The following is an 8,542-nucleotide window of genomic DNA, read 5'->3' as shown; positions in this document are numbered from 1 at the left end:
CCGCTTCCTGCGTCCGTAGTTCGCGGGTGCCAGTCTACATTGGATGTTCGCCGTGCGCGTATCGTTTCGCTTAACCGTGTCTCCCCTTCTCTTCTTTTTCCCCTCTTTCCTTCTACACACATATACACAAGTCTTATTATTTACACATAGAGAATTACGACGCGTTTTACGAAGGAATAAAGAAATAAAGAAAGAAGAAATATCCAAGTGCGCGATAAAGTAGTTTTAAATCCTTAATTGTTTAATCGTTTATTAAGAAAATTTCAATTAGAATTTGTCGTACATATTTCCCTCTCTTTCTTTCTCTTTCTCTCTCTCTCTCGTTATAATTCATAACATATATACATACATACATACTTACACACGTACAAAGAGTGAGAGAGAGAGAGAGAAAAAGCGAAAGGGAGGGATAGTATAAGAAAGAAGAGAAAAATATAATATATTCAACTTAGGAGTTTTCTCAGGGCCGCCCCATAAATGTCGCGTCGTTCGGTGATTTGTTTTGACATGTGTACAACATAGAGACTGCCATATTGGATTACAAACGCAACGTTGTATTATTCTAAAAAGGGGAAATAAGGAAAATCTGACACGATTTTCAAGCGTCTTCAAACGAATTGGTAAGCAAACACAACTTTTTATTATTACTCTTATCCTTTTTTTAAACCCTTTTTTTTGTTTTGTTTCGTATTACACTCCCCCCCCCTCTCTCTCTCTCTCTGTCTTTTTGTTCGTCCTGTCCCTTTCTTTCATTCTTTGACCGTACAACGAAACAATGGCGTTTTCGTACCGCTCGATAATGAGCGTTGGGACAGCAATCGCGATAAACAACCGGCGACGGTTTAATAATGTGTGCGTTAGAGCGCGGGAGAGTTTGGCCGAATGCCATTTCGATTCGATCCACCCTTCTTTTTCGAAACACACATACATACACATGCACACACAGAGTGAGAGTGAGAGAGAGAAAGAAGATCGACAGCTTTCCGAACGTTCGAACGTGAGCTTTCTCTTGGTTCACCATTGGAATCGTCCACTTTTGCTGTGTGTTGTGCTTGGTACTACCTCCTCGGACATTGGAAATGCAAAAAAGCGTGGCCGATGATCGCCGATCGATCTTCATCCTCCTCTTTCCCTCCTCCTCCTCCTCCTCCTCCTCCACCACCACCTTCTCCCCCTTTCCTCTTATCCTCCTGGCCCCCCTTTCCTCCTTCTACTCCTTTTTTACTTCTTTCATCATTTCTAACGCTCTCCACTTTCTATCGTTTACTCGATGACTATACGACAATTATTATGGTCAAAGACGATTATTATTCTTTACGAGATTATGGTTTTTTTTTTCTTTTCTTCTTTATATTAAAGTATAAGAAAATAAATCAGTTAACGGTGAATTTTATTTTACATATTTGATTTATTTTTCTTAATCTTTGCCCACACGGGGATGGATTATTTAATTGACACGTTAATTTTTACTTGATAATAATTTGTACGTATATCCATCTCTTCGTATTGTTTTTATTCTTTCGATTATATTTTTTGTTGATTAATAAAAATTAATTAAAATTCCATGTGTAATTGTTTTTTAATTCGCGTTGATATAAAATAAATATAAAATGTAATAATATTGTCAATTGTTTTTTTAATACGAAAATTCATTCGTATGTATACGTTTAATTATATATTTCAATTTTATGATTTATTTTTTTATCGCCTATATCGTTAATCTAATGTAATATTTTGTTGTGTGCATATTTTTAATAATCAAAAATACAGGATTCATTCACTGCTATATTGTTTTTAAGTTAAATCATATTTTAGAAAATATAATATAATCTTATATAGATGTTCATAAAAGAAATTAAATATATTTGTTTTTTTTACTTATTTATAAAACGATGCAAACTTTTCGAGCCCAACACCCCCTGCCTCCCCCCCCTTAATAGAAAATCTTATCGGTATTATGCGTTTCGATCAATCAAAATTGATGTTCACAGTATTCGATTATTTACTGTTTAAACTTATCGAATCGTATACGTGCACATTGAACATTGTACATTGAGTAAATTTAATCGATTTTCAACTATATAAAACTTTGTTCATCATCAACATAATCGATATTTCTAATGTTACTAAACTAACTATTACGATTTTGTTAGAAACGTTTTTGCAGTTTATTATAAAGTCTCACAAACCGTATAAGTGCGCTCGCGCATACAAACACGACACACACACACGACACACACACACATACATTCACAGCTCCAGAATCGTTCTGACCTAGATTGCTCGACGTCATTTGTCCCTTCTCCTTTTTAATTTTTTTTTGTTTTATTTTTCTTTTTTCATAGTCGTTAATTAAGGGTCACTCCTGTAAGCATTCGAACGTACAATTAGTACGCTTAAAAATTTAACAAATCTCGGAACAAGCGTATACAAATATATATATGCATTCTTTATGAAAGAAAATTTCTTTCATGTGGTTTATATATATATATATATATATATATTATGTATGTGTTAAAAAGAAATATATTTGTGCATATATATTTTTCATCTTGTTTTATCGTCAATCGTTATTTTTTCGTGTCATCGCGTTTGTTTATAAATTGCTTCTCATCATTGAAAGTTTCGCGAAATAAGACCAAAGGCTTAAAAAAAAAAACAGAGTCTCTGTGTGTGTATGCGTGTGTTTATATTCATGAAGCAGGATATTTGTAAACAGAAAGAAAAAAAGAAAGAGAGAGAGAGAGAGAGAGAGAGAGAGAGAGAATATTCGTTGGAACGTTGAGCTTGATGCTCCTATTGCATGTGTATACTCAAAATCAGTAGCCCGTATCAATGCATACGTGTGTTTCCTAGAGTGCACATGAATTTGTAAATACTCTCACGTATGTAGATTTACGCATACTAATAGTAAATAGGAAGCCAATAAATTTATCCGATGCTGTCTCATATTTACGACTTCTCTATCAATCGCTAATAATTTTATGTAAACTGGAATAAGCAATATTTTATTATAGAAGTTTGATATAGTTGCATTTATTATGTTATAATAAATGCAATAATATTAATGCGATAATGTTCATATATATATATATATATATGTTACATATTACATATTATTATAAATATATAATATTATAAAATATCATTATTTTTATTATATTATTATTTTTATTATCACAAAAACAACAATTCGTATTAAAGTGTATATATTAAATTTCATTGCACGTTTAAGCAAAAGAGAATAAACTAAATACTGGTAATTTAATTTTTCATCTTAAATTCTTATTACACTTTAATAATTTTCTGAATTTTCTTTTTTTAAAGATAAAAGATGCAGGGATTCGTTGTCGGTACTTTATTTTAAGATTAGTCTTAACTTTTATGAGGAAATTTGCTTCGTTTTATAGTTGTTAAAAAAAAAAAAGAAAAAAGGAAATTTGAAAAAAATAGTGTTCCCTTTTCAATGTAATAAAATCAGAAAAATTTAGTAATCGCGCGTGTGATGTGACCCTCACATCTTTCAATATTTTTATTCTTGAATTAGGAAATTTGTGCGTTACGTAACGATGAAAGAGAAACGATTCGAGAACTCCTACGCATATAATACCATACGTCTCTCAAAAGAAGATGATGCGTGGGAAGAAAAATTCTGTGGCAGTTATTTTGGCGCTATACCAAAAATATCTAACAAATAATTATTGTTATCTTTTTTTTTAACAATCGCGAAGATAACGTTATTGTATAAAAATATGTTTTCTATTTTGTTTTCCTTTTTTTCTTTTTTTCTTTTAATTCGCACAGGTATTTCAATTCTTAATTTGCATTCTGCGTTTACCTACATTCATTTCGTTGGTTTTCTGATAAAAATTGCTTAATTTTTTTGTTTTTCTTTACCAGTGTTACAAACAGTTCCAGCAGTAATTATTACAAACGTCTGACGAATAATTATCGTTACTGTTTTTTTTTTGTTTTTTTTTTTTTAATATCACATAAAACGACACTTCGTATTAAAGCATAAAATCATCGAGTTCCCAAATCCTTTTTTTTTTTTTAGGTCAATTATTTCGTGAGTTTCGTATAAATTATAGTTCATTATAGTAATTTTATACTTTAAGTTTCGAATTTCGAACAATTTGGGGGAGGGGTGGTAGTAAATTTCGTTAAATTGAAATTTGTTGATACAAAATAGGAGCACAGAAGGAGGGGTTGAATTTTTGGATATCATTTGGAAAAAAAAAAGAAAAAGTAAGGAGGGGGTGGACCATGGAAAGGGGACAACTGGCACGATTTCGATGTATCTTCGCACCTTCGTAATAGCTTTTGTTTACCGTTAAGTCAAAATTGGCCGAACTCTCGCTGTCTTCGTCTCGAGGACGACGTTGCAACCGGTTTACGAGGGCCATTATTCTCGCCTCACCTTTCGTCGTTAGCAGAGGTGCTCGCTTCGATTCGAACGAACAAAGGAAGTCCTCTTCTTCTTCTTCTACTTCTCCTTCCTCAACATACACACACACACATACACACGCATACGTCTACATATATAAGCACGCGTGCTGCACGCACGAAAATTTTTGTTATTTATTCTACGATGCGTTGCAAACAGGTTTTTTTTTTCTTTTCCCCATTTCAACGTGACAATTTTCATTCCCTCGTCGTAATCATAAAAAGACCCCAAAACAAAAGTGAACCTTGAATTCGTGAATGACCCCGAATAAAGAGGAAATTTTTTTTTGCTTCTTCGTTTGGTCGAATATATAATTTTTGATTTTTTTTGTTTCTTTTCTTTTTTTACCTTACATCGGCTTACGAATTTTTTTTTTTCCCGATAATTTAGTTCGCTCAAATTATTGATTCGAGAATTTAAGTACTTCGTTCTACTTGAATATTGGAGAAAAAAAAAAAAGAAAAAGCCTTACATCGTATTAGTCTAATATTTAGTGCATCTCGTAATTTAAACGAGAAGTTTAACCGCAAAATGTTATCTTTAACGAAAGAGATCACTTATATTTTCTTCACATTCATGCGATTCGAGTGATCCTTAACTCGGTCGGAAGTTTGAAATTGGACCTGCTCTCTCTTTGAGCTTGTTTATTTGACGTTTCTTCGGTGCTTTACAGTTTGTACATGGGCCACTTCACGTACTATCCACGTGCACGTTCCCTCTCTCTCTCTTTCTCTCTCTTTCTCTCTCTTTCTTGTTCTATCTTGTTCTCTGTAGACTATTCATAGCATCAACTAAGCGGGTCACGTTCAGTGTTTTTCAGCTCCTGTTACACGAAACCAGAAACATAGATTGACAATGAGAGACTAAAATGCAAAAAACTAAAGTTTATGCATGTATCGTATACGTGTACACACACACACACACACACACACACATCTATCTTGAAATAATAAAAATGTTATTTTTATTAGTTACGTTCATCTTCATGATAACTGAAGAGAATCAATTCGTATTTTCGGTTGACGTTTTCGAGAATATTTGTTGAGACGAAAAGGAACGTTATGTAGTTGACGTTTTCTTAGACGTATGTTTGAAGAACCCTTTAAGTTTTAATTAAATGATACCCTATCGGGGTTCTCAGGATCTAACATTTCGCCTAATCGATGCTAAAGTTAATCTACCTTGGCATAATCGATGTCCAACCGGCTTTACCAATTTCCTCGAGGGCCTCATTTCGAAACCCCCCTCCTCTTCCTCCTCCTCCTCACATCCCTTCGTACTTTCCTTCGTGTTAACTAGGGACCAGAAAGTTAACCATGCAATTAGATTTTTTCTTTCTCGTAAAATTATTCAATGATTATGTTATCGTATAATTTTCTAAATAATTTGTCTTATTTGTTTTTTTTCATGCTAATTTGTATGACATCATTTAAATTCGAAACATTTTCCTGTCAAATACATTCATTATCATTTCTATAAGATTTATTTTTGTGTTTTTTTTTATTTTTTTTAGAAGAGTTCATACACCGAGGTTCAATCATGGATCCTGTGGCGACAGTTGCGAGTTATAGTTAAAGTAAGATTTTCTTATTTATATTAAATTAAATAGAAAAAGGCTTGTTCGCGTGAGATTAGAATACTTAAGATTATAAAATTTTCATAAAGGTGTAAACATGATTTTAAATAATAATCGGGTTCGCATGATTTTATTCATTAAATTGAATCTACGCGAACAAACCTTTTTAGAGTTACGATTTTACGCATCTCGATTTACAAGATGGCGCTAAAAACGAATGTTTTCTTGATAGCTTCTACGGGCAAATATAGTTAGCGAGTACGAGCTATTATTAGGGAACATTCTTGCTCTCATCGATTACTCTATACTCCTTTTTTGTTTCTTCGATCGTCAATAAATTTCTCGTAAAAACGTTCTAATACGATAGATCTTTTAGGTTAGTATTGTTTCTATATTTTTTTTTTATTCTATATATATAAATTTTATTCCTTATTACACTGATTGTTTGCGCATCGTATATTCGCGCATAATTTTATTAAACTATAACTGAATGGTCGGGAAAAAAATCTTGAAAATATTGTCATTTGCTTAATTCGTTAAATGTGTCAAATAAAAATATTCTACAATCACACTTCGTAATGTGCCGCCATTTTTATTTCGTTCCATGGGCGTAACAACGATAAAAGAAATTTGAAAAATACATTGTTTCGTCGTACATTCAATTAATTATGCAAGTAGCATAAATTAAACAGTTAACAATTAACATTAAATTTTAGAAATTCTTTCTTTTTTTCTTACGGTTTTTCAGTACAAAATGTTCCAATTGCAAGAGAGAAACGGACACAGAGATACGAGCAGACAGAAAAAGTAAAAGAGTAAGGTTAGAATCAGTGAGAGAGAGAGAGAGAGAGAGAGAGAAAGAAAGAAAATGAAAGATGGTAAGAGTTAGAACGATTGGCAGAGTAAAAGAGAATTTCAATTGAAAAGAAAAAATGGGAAAACGAAAAATGTCTTATAACGAAGAGTAGAAGCAACACGTTTATTGGATCTTTTTTTTTTCTTTTTACCATAAAAAACCTTATGTTCGTTATACCACGTACTATAACGGTGTATATATATATATACACACATGTATCTACGTATTTACGCCGTTAGATTTTAATGAATAGATCCAGCAAAACGGGCACGTACAGAAGTTGGTCTACGAAAACGAGTTGCCTTTTGTGCGATCTACTTTTTATTTGTATCTTTTCCTTTCTTCGTTTGTTTGTTTTCTTTTTCCCTCCCCCCAATCCCCTCTTATTTTTATATAAAAGGCACCTACTCGTTCGCCGAATCGTCGAATAAGTCGTGTTTACTTTTCCTATTTGCTCGTTGCTGAATTAGTACTCATGGGTATACTTATTATATAAAAATTATTCTGCGAAAAAAGAGAAGAAAAAAATAATTAGCTTAAAATAATTTCATTTCGAGAACGGTTAATATACGTTTCTATAAAAAGAATAGTTTATTTAATAATTCGAGCTCGGAAAACTTTTTTCATCTTTAAAACGAGACCTTGATCGTCAGACTTTAGGTTAAGAAAATTGTACCTAGTAAGTTCAAGGACTTAAACGTCATGTTTTCGACATGTTCTTGTTAGGATTACATGAATTTTTTGTTCAAACGAACGGTACTATCTACCAACGTGAACATTTCTTGTTCTCCCGACTCTTTACGAGGACAATTGAAAATGATGGAATGTATGTAAAACAAAAAAAATTAAATAAAAAACAGAAAGAGAGAGAGAGAAAGAGAGAGAGAGAGAGTTTAATCGCATTTGATGTGAGAACCTTTTCTCTAAATAATGATCTTTGTTTCGTTTCGTAAGTTGGCACAGTGCACAATATCTCGCAATTCAGATTATGGATCTGCTATCTTCTCACGTGTCACTTTGAGAGATTCTTTTTCTTCTTTTCCTTTCTTTTTTTTTCTTTTTTTATAAATTTTTTCTCCCATCATCGTCAGACCTTCCCTGCGATTCCTCGTGAAAAATTTGAATGAAAGGCCAAAGTTTCACTTAGGCCTAACAACACTGTTGTTAGTTGTTAGAGAATCGACGAATTTTAATCGTGGCTTCTTTTAAGGAAATCACACACAACTCGTTTCACTTAAAGAATTTACTTTCTTTTTTTTTTCTTCTTCTGATTCTTCTTCTTCTTCTTCTTTTTTTTTTATTACATAAAATATTCAACTTTTTCTTTAGATAATTTCCGTAACATTGGAAACGTGTGTGCGAAGAAATTTTCTAATGACGATTCGACTAACGTGTTGATATGATTTACGTAATAGAATAAACCTGTTTTTAATTTTTGTAATGAAATGATCAAAAATAAAGAATAACTATTTTTTCGTTTTAATTCACAAAATGATATCTAATAATTATTGCACGATGTTTTTTTTAATAATTTTTAATACGTCGAAATTTATTTCGTTGGAACAACGATACCTTAAAAAACGAAGAAAGAAAAAAAAACACGTTCGTTTAAATGTACATTTTTAAAAATTATTAAATATTATTAAACACGTTCGTTAATACT

At 32.0% G+C, this 8,542-nt stretch overlaps 1 protein-coding gene across 1 annotated transcript in view; it reads left to right on the top strand.

Annotated features, from left to right (window-relative positions):
- The window catches only part of LOC122520572 (AF4/FMR2 family member lilli), a 77,785-nt gene continuing 69,243 nt past the window's right edge, over nucleotides 1-8,542 (top strand). Inside the window, exons 1-2 of the mRNA XM_043640672.1 lie at nucleotides 1-207; nucleotides 453-620. The gene's annotated coding sequence lies outside the window, so the exon portion shown is untranslated. The remainder of the gene's footprint in view (nucleotides 208-452; nucleotides 621-8,542) is intronic.

This window comes from Polistes fuscatus, unplaced genomic scaffold, assembly GCF_010416935.1.
Source record: "Polistes fuscatus isolate 324 unplaced genomic scaffold, CU_Pfus_HIC Scaffold4, whole genome shotgun sequence".
In the NCBI taxonomy this organism is placed as follows: domain Eukaryota; kingdom Metazoa; phylum Arthropoda; class Insecta; order Hymenoptera; family Vespidae; genus Polistes; species Polistes fuscatus.
Note: the sequence above shows the minus strand (reverse complement) of the source record. Positions and strands in the feature narration are given on the sequence as shown.